The 5545-nt window shown below is 39.2% G+C and overlaps 2 pseudogenes across 1 annotated transcript in view; both read left to right on the top strand.

Moving 5' to 3' along the window:
• The window catches only part of LOC110596099, a 9618-nt pseudogene extending 8771 nt beyond the window's left edge, over window positions 1–847 (top strand). The window contains exon 3 of the transcript XR_002482272.1: window positions 397–847. The product of XR_002482272.1 is annotated as an NADH dehydrogenase [ubiquinone] 1 beta subcomplex subunit 3 pseudogene (transcript). The remainder of the gene's footprint in view (window positions 1–396) is intronic.
• Window positions 848–3866: 3019 nt separating this feature from the next.
• LOC103266232 overlaps window positions 3867–5545 on the top strand; it is a 3248-nt pseudogene continuing 1569 nt past the window's right edge.

Here is a 5545-nt window from a genome sequence, read left to right as displayed (position 1 = left end):
GGGGGGGGGGCAATTTTTTTTTTTTTTTTTTTTTTTTTTTTAGTAATGGGGTCTTGCTCTGTTACCCAGGCTGAAGTGCAGTGGTGCAGTCATAGTTCGCTGCAGCCTTGAATTCCTGGGCTTAAGCGATAGGGGAGGGCAGCTCTGACTGAAGAGGATTTGAGTTATGGCCTGGAAAGATAACCCAAAAGCAAGTAGCATCTAATAAGTATGAGGCAGGGATGAACATACTTGCAAATATGCAGATACAGTCACCACATCGCTTATGGTCTGAGAAATGTCCATTATATTTAGGAAAAAAATTTTTTTTTTTAAAAAAGCATTTTTACTTTATAATCTTAAATTAAAAAAAAACTTTTTGACTATTTTCTGATAACACTTAACACACAAACACAGTGGAGAATTGAATGTCCCGAGAGATCAGATTGCTGTCAGACATGGCCATGGGCATGGACATGAACATGGTCATAGTAAAATGGAACTTCTAGACTATAAACAATGGAAGATAGAAGGGACACCATTAGAAACTGCCCAGAAAAAGCTGGCTGCACAGGGACTGAGGGACCCATGGGGACGCAATGCAGCTTGGAGATACATGGGTGGCTTTGTGAACAATGTTTCCTTTTTTGGTGCATTATTAAAAGGATTCAAATGGGGATTTGCTGCGTTTGTGGTAGCTGTAGGGGCTGAATATTACCTGATGTCCCAGAATAAAGATGAGAAGCATCACTGAAGATATTACCTGCAAGGATCTTAGTGGCTTCTTAACTCTCCGAAATAATATTTCTTCACTGCAACCTACTTGTCTATGTGTTTGATCCTTCAAGAATATTAGTAAGAGTTAACAAAGAAAAACATACACAAAAAACAAACACAAACACAATGTATAGTTGTATGAAAATACTCTCTTTATATCCTTATTCTAGAAACTTTTTTCTATTCAAAACATTTTTTAATTCATTTTTTACTTTCCAGGATCAATGACACAAACATTTGTTAGTCTAGTCCTACATAAGGTCAGGTGACTCAAGATGTCACTAGGTGATAGGAATTTTTCAGCCCCATAATAATCTTATGGGATTATAATCCATGGATCTGTCATTTATTGAAATGTTATACATCACATGACTGATATATATATATACACACACATATATGTACACATTGTATATGTTATATATAGAGATTATATATGTAAATGTAAGATTCATAAGCATCTGTAGAACTATTATTATTATTATTATCATCTAGAAAGCAGGATTTGCTGAGAGGACAGAAAATCTCCCACAGTGGGAGGGGACCTGAAGGGGTTGCCCTATTATTGTTATTATTATTATTCTTGAGTCAGAGTCTCACTCTGTCTTCCAGACTGGAGTGCTGTGGTAAAATCACAACTGACTGCAGCCTCGACCTCCTAGGCTCAGATGATCCTTCCGCCTCAGCCTCCTGAGTAGCTGGGACTACAGGCCCAGCTAATTTTTTGATTTTTTGTAAAGACGAGGTCTTGCTATGTTGCCCATGCTAATTTCAAACTCTTGGGCTCAAACAATTCTCCCACCTTGGCCTCCCAAAGTGTTGGGATTATAGGCATGAGACACGGTACTTGGCCTAGAGCAATTATTAAAATGTAAAAGCTTCATGAAGGTGAAAACCTTGCTGTCTGTTTACTTCTTTATGCCCAGAATGTGGAAGAGCACCTGGCTCCTAGTAGGTATTTGGTCATTATTCATTGAATAATGATTATTATGAATCTTCATAAATAATGATAAAAATAAAATACTACTAAGTATCATTAAAAGTGGGGCAATGAGCCCTGTGAGCTTCCTGATACGATGAAATTTGATATGCAAAGCACTATCTGTAAAATACCATTGTCAAAGTAATTGAACATGAATCTAATCAAGGATTTACAGCTAAGTTCCAGTTTACAGAAAATAGAGGGAAAGAGGGACAAGTTAAACCATACCTCAAGGAAGCAAAAGACGCATTTAGAATATGGGACATTGTATAGGACAATCTATCTAGTTTCTGTAACATGCCAATGCCGAAGGGGATAAAAGGAGCGGTTTAAGAGACATAACAACTCAACATAATGTGTGGGCCTTGTTTGGATTATGATTGAAACATAGTAACTATAAAAAGAGATCTTGGAAACAAGTGTGGAAATTCATCGACTCATATTAGATGACACCAAAAAACTATTGTTAATTTTATTAAATATGATAATAACCTTATGGTTACATAAGAAAGTGTTCATATTTTTTAGAGATGCATATTGAAGCATATAGAAGTAAAACGATATGTTGTCTCAGATTTGATTTAAAATATTTCAGCAAGTTGGGCTTGGTGGCTCAGCCTGTAATCCCGCGCCTTTGGGAGGCTGAGGTGAGTGCATTGCCTGAGCCCACGGGTTCGAGACCCGCCTGGGCAACTTGGCAAGACCTCATCTCTACAATGAATCAAAAAATTAGCTGGGCGTGGTAGTCTGTGCCTGTATTTCCAGCTACTTGGAAGGCTGAGGCGGAAGGATCGCCGGAGCCCAGCAGGTCGAGGCTGCGGTGGCCGGGAGCGGCCACTGCACTCTCCAGTCTGGGTGACAGAGTGAGACTCCAACTCAAAAAATATATATATATATATTTTTTAAATACTTCAGCAAAGAAAAACAAAAAGAAAAAGGAATAGATGATACAATGGCAAAATCTTGGTAATTTTTGAGTGTGGGTGATGTGTATATGGGGGCTCATCATCTATTCTATTTTTTTGTGTTGAAATTTATCATTAAAAAAGGAAGAGAATAGAGTATGTTTCAGTTTTTTTTTTTTAAAGGGCTGAGTCTGAAGCTTGCTATTTAAGATTTGCCAATACTATGTCCAAACTTACATGGAAAGGTCATCTTGTCGCCTTGTGGGACAAGGTGAAATGGTGGAAAGAGCACTGTCTTCAAAGTCAAACAAATGTGGTCTAAATCTTAGCTATACTCCAAGGTCCTGAGGAGGAGGGATCATAACTGTAGTAAAGATGGCCAGGTCAAAGATGTGTCTGGTTTCTGACATCTGTGTGTGTGTGTGTGTGTGTGTGTGTGTGTGTGTGTGTGTGTGTGTGTGTGTGTGTACTTGAGGCGAGCTGTGTCAAGTCTGGAGCAATCACATATTCTGTCTATATCGTGGTCTTGTTTTAGTATTTCATCAGTCATAATGACTGTCTTGTCCACAGATTATCTTAAAAGAAGATTGTTGAAACATAGTTGAACGTTTAGAATTGTTGAAAAGTTATCACCTTTGGAGATTATGTGCTGGAGGCATGTGTGCAATCTCTCTTCTCTTCCTAGTTAGGAGTAGTATGGCTTGAACTGAGGCTGGAGAGGTGGGTAGGAACCAGATCATACAGGACATTGGAGGCTTTGCTAAGGAATTTTCAAAACATAGGCAAGTAATCCAAGGATTTTAAACAGGATGCTAGTTTTGTATTTTGCAATGACTGGCTAAAGTGTGGAGAACAGATTGGAAGGGACCAGTGTGGGTGTACTTGACCCTGCTTGGAGGGCATTGCCATGGTTCATGTGGGAGACAGTGGGTTGGGATAGAAGATAGTAGGGGGAAGGATGGAGGGGAGTAGATGATCTGAGAGACACTGAAGAGGTAACATGGTCAGGACTTGGTGATAATGTTGAATATGATAGAGTGAAAAGGTGATGCTCAATATGGTAGGTTTCTGATCTACCATATTGAATGGGTGGTGGATGAATTCACTCAGGAATTCCTGGAGGAAGACCGAGTTTTGAAGAGTGAAAGGATTATTATTTGTTTTGGGGCATGCTGAATTTGACTTTGAGTTGTCTTTGAGACATACAAGAAGTGATGTCAACAATGCAGTTCAATGTCAACGTCAAGACTTTGTCTACTAGTTTGATAGAAGAAGTTAGTTCACCTTGGACATATCCATGTAACTGGGTTACTGCTACAGCATATGTAAGCATTTCACAGCTATAATACCCGTGGGTAGCAAGGACTCATATAAACCAATATAAAGCTTTGTTTTATTTGTTTCACAAATGAGCAGGTTCATTTTTACAGGAAAGTAGTTACCTTTCTCCTGCTTTTATTTTTTATTGCAAATGTGGAGGAATTCTGGCAGTAGCTGAGACTTTTTTGAGCCAAGTCTGCCTTTTATTTTCTCCTGTCATTACAATTTCTCTTTTTCAGGAAGTGAATTTGCCAGTTACCTATTAGATCAACTTTCCATTGAAGGAGGTTGCTTTGGAATCACAATCTAGCAGCATCTAACCAGGAATGCCTCTCTTTACCCCATTAGAGAAAGCCACTAGAGAGCTGTTAAAATTATCTTAGGAGTCAGGTCCCAAGTACATTTTACTATAAAGCAGAATGAGGTGAGCTGGGTGGGGGAGAGGGAGTGGTAGTGGTAGTAAGTATGCTACTTTAAATCTCATTTTTTAAAAAGTCTGTGAAATATTGCTTCTGGAAATGATTTGGTCTCTTAAAGAGCTGTAACTCCCTCAGAGTCTTTAGGAAACTTGGATATGTCCTGTGGTTAATTGATTTAGTTTTGATTAACCTCCCAGAGAGCTATTTGAATAATCCTGTTTTTTTTTTTGGTTTTTTTTGGTGGGAGGGTCCCGGTCCTACTGTCATCTAGGATGGAGTGCACTGGAACGATCATGGCTCACTGCAGCCTTGACTTCCAGGGCTCAGGTGATTCTTCTGCCACAGCCTCCCAAGTAGCTGGGACTACAGGCATACATCACCATGCCTGGCTAATTTTTTGATTTTTTTTTTTTTTGTAGAGACGAGGTCTCACTATGTTGCCTCAAACTCTCCTGGGCTCAAGCAGTCCTCCCACCTCAGTCTTCCAGAATGCTGGGATTACAGGTGTGAGTTACCATGCCTAGCCTATAATACTGTTCTTTCAGCTGAAAAGATAAACTGATGGTGCATGAATTCTTTTGATGACATTTTGAGAGTTTATCACAATATATGTGTGTTCACTTTTCCTTAGTTTTGCAGGTCAATATGTGGTTGTCAGTACATAGAAATTACCAAAGCACCACTTTGATTTATCAAATTCTTTCTCCAGAGAACCTCAGCATAATTTCCCGTGTATGATTTCATTAGAATTTATATCATATTTCTATTGGTGAACTAGGGAGAGGCAAAAGCTGTTATTCCCATTTTCAGATAAGGTAAAGAGTGACCCACACAGTTAGTAAATATCAGAATCAGGAGTAAAACACAGGTATTTTCATTTCTGTCCTAACAAGGGAAAGAGAAGGAAAGAAAGGAAGATTAAGGATAAAGGAAGGAGTAGAAGGAAGAGCAGCACAGAAAAAGTAAAATGAGTTTGTTTACTTATTTCTTCAAGAAGCTTTTTTTTTTGAGTCTCACTCTGTGCCTAGACTGGAATGCAGTGGCCGCTCCCCGCCACCGCAGCCTCCAGCGATCCTTCCGCCTCAGCCTTCCAAGTAGCTGGAACTACAGGCACGCGCTACCACGCTCAGCTAATTTTTTGATTTATTGTAGAGATGAGGTCT

The sequence above is a fragment of the Carlito syrichta genome, unplaced genomic scaffold, assembly GCF_000164805.1.
Source record: "Carlito syrichta isolate Samal-C Ts95f unplaced genomic scaffold, Tarsius_syrichta-2.0.1 Scaffold99436, whole genome shotgun sequence".
Classification (NCBI taxonomy): domain Eukaryota; kingdom Metazoa; phylum Chordata; class Mammalia; order Primates; family Tarsiidae; genus Carlito; species Carlito syrichta.
This window is presented reverse-complemented; position numbering and strand designations above follow the sequence as displayed.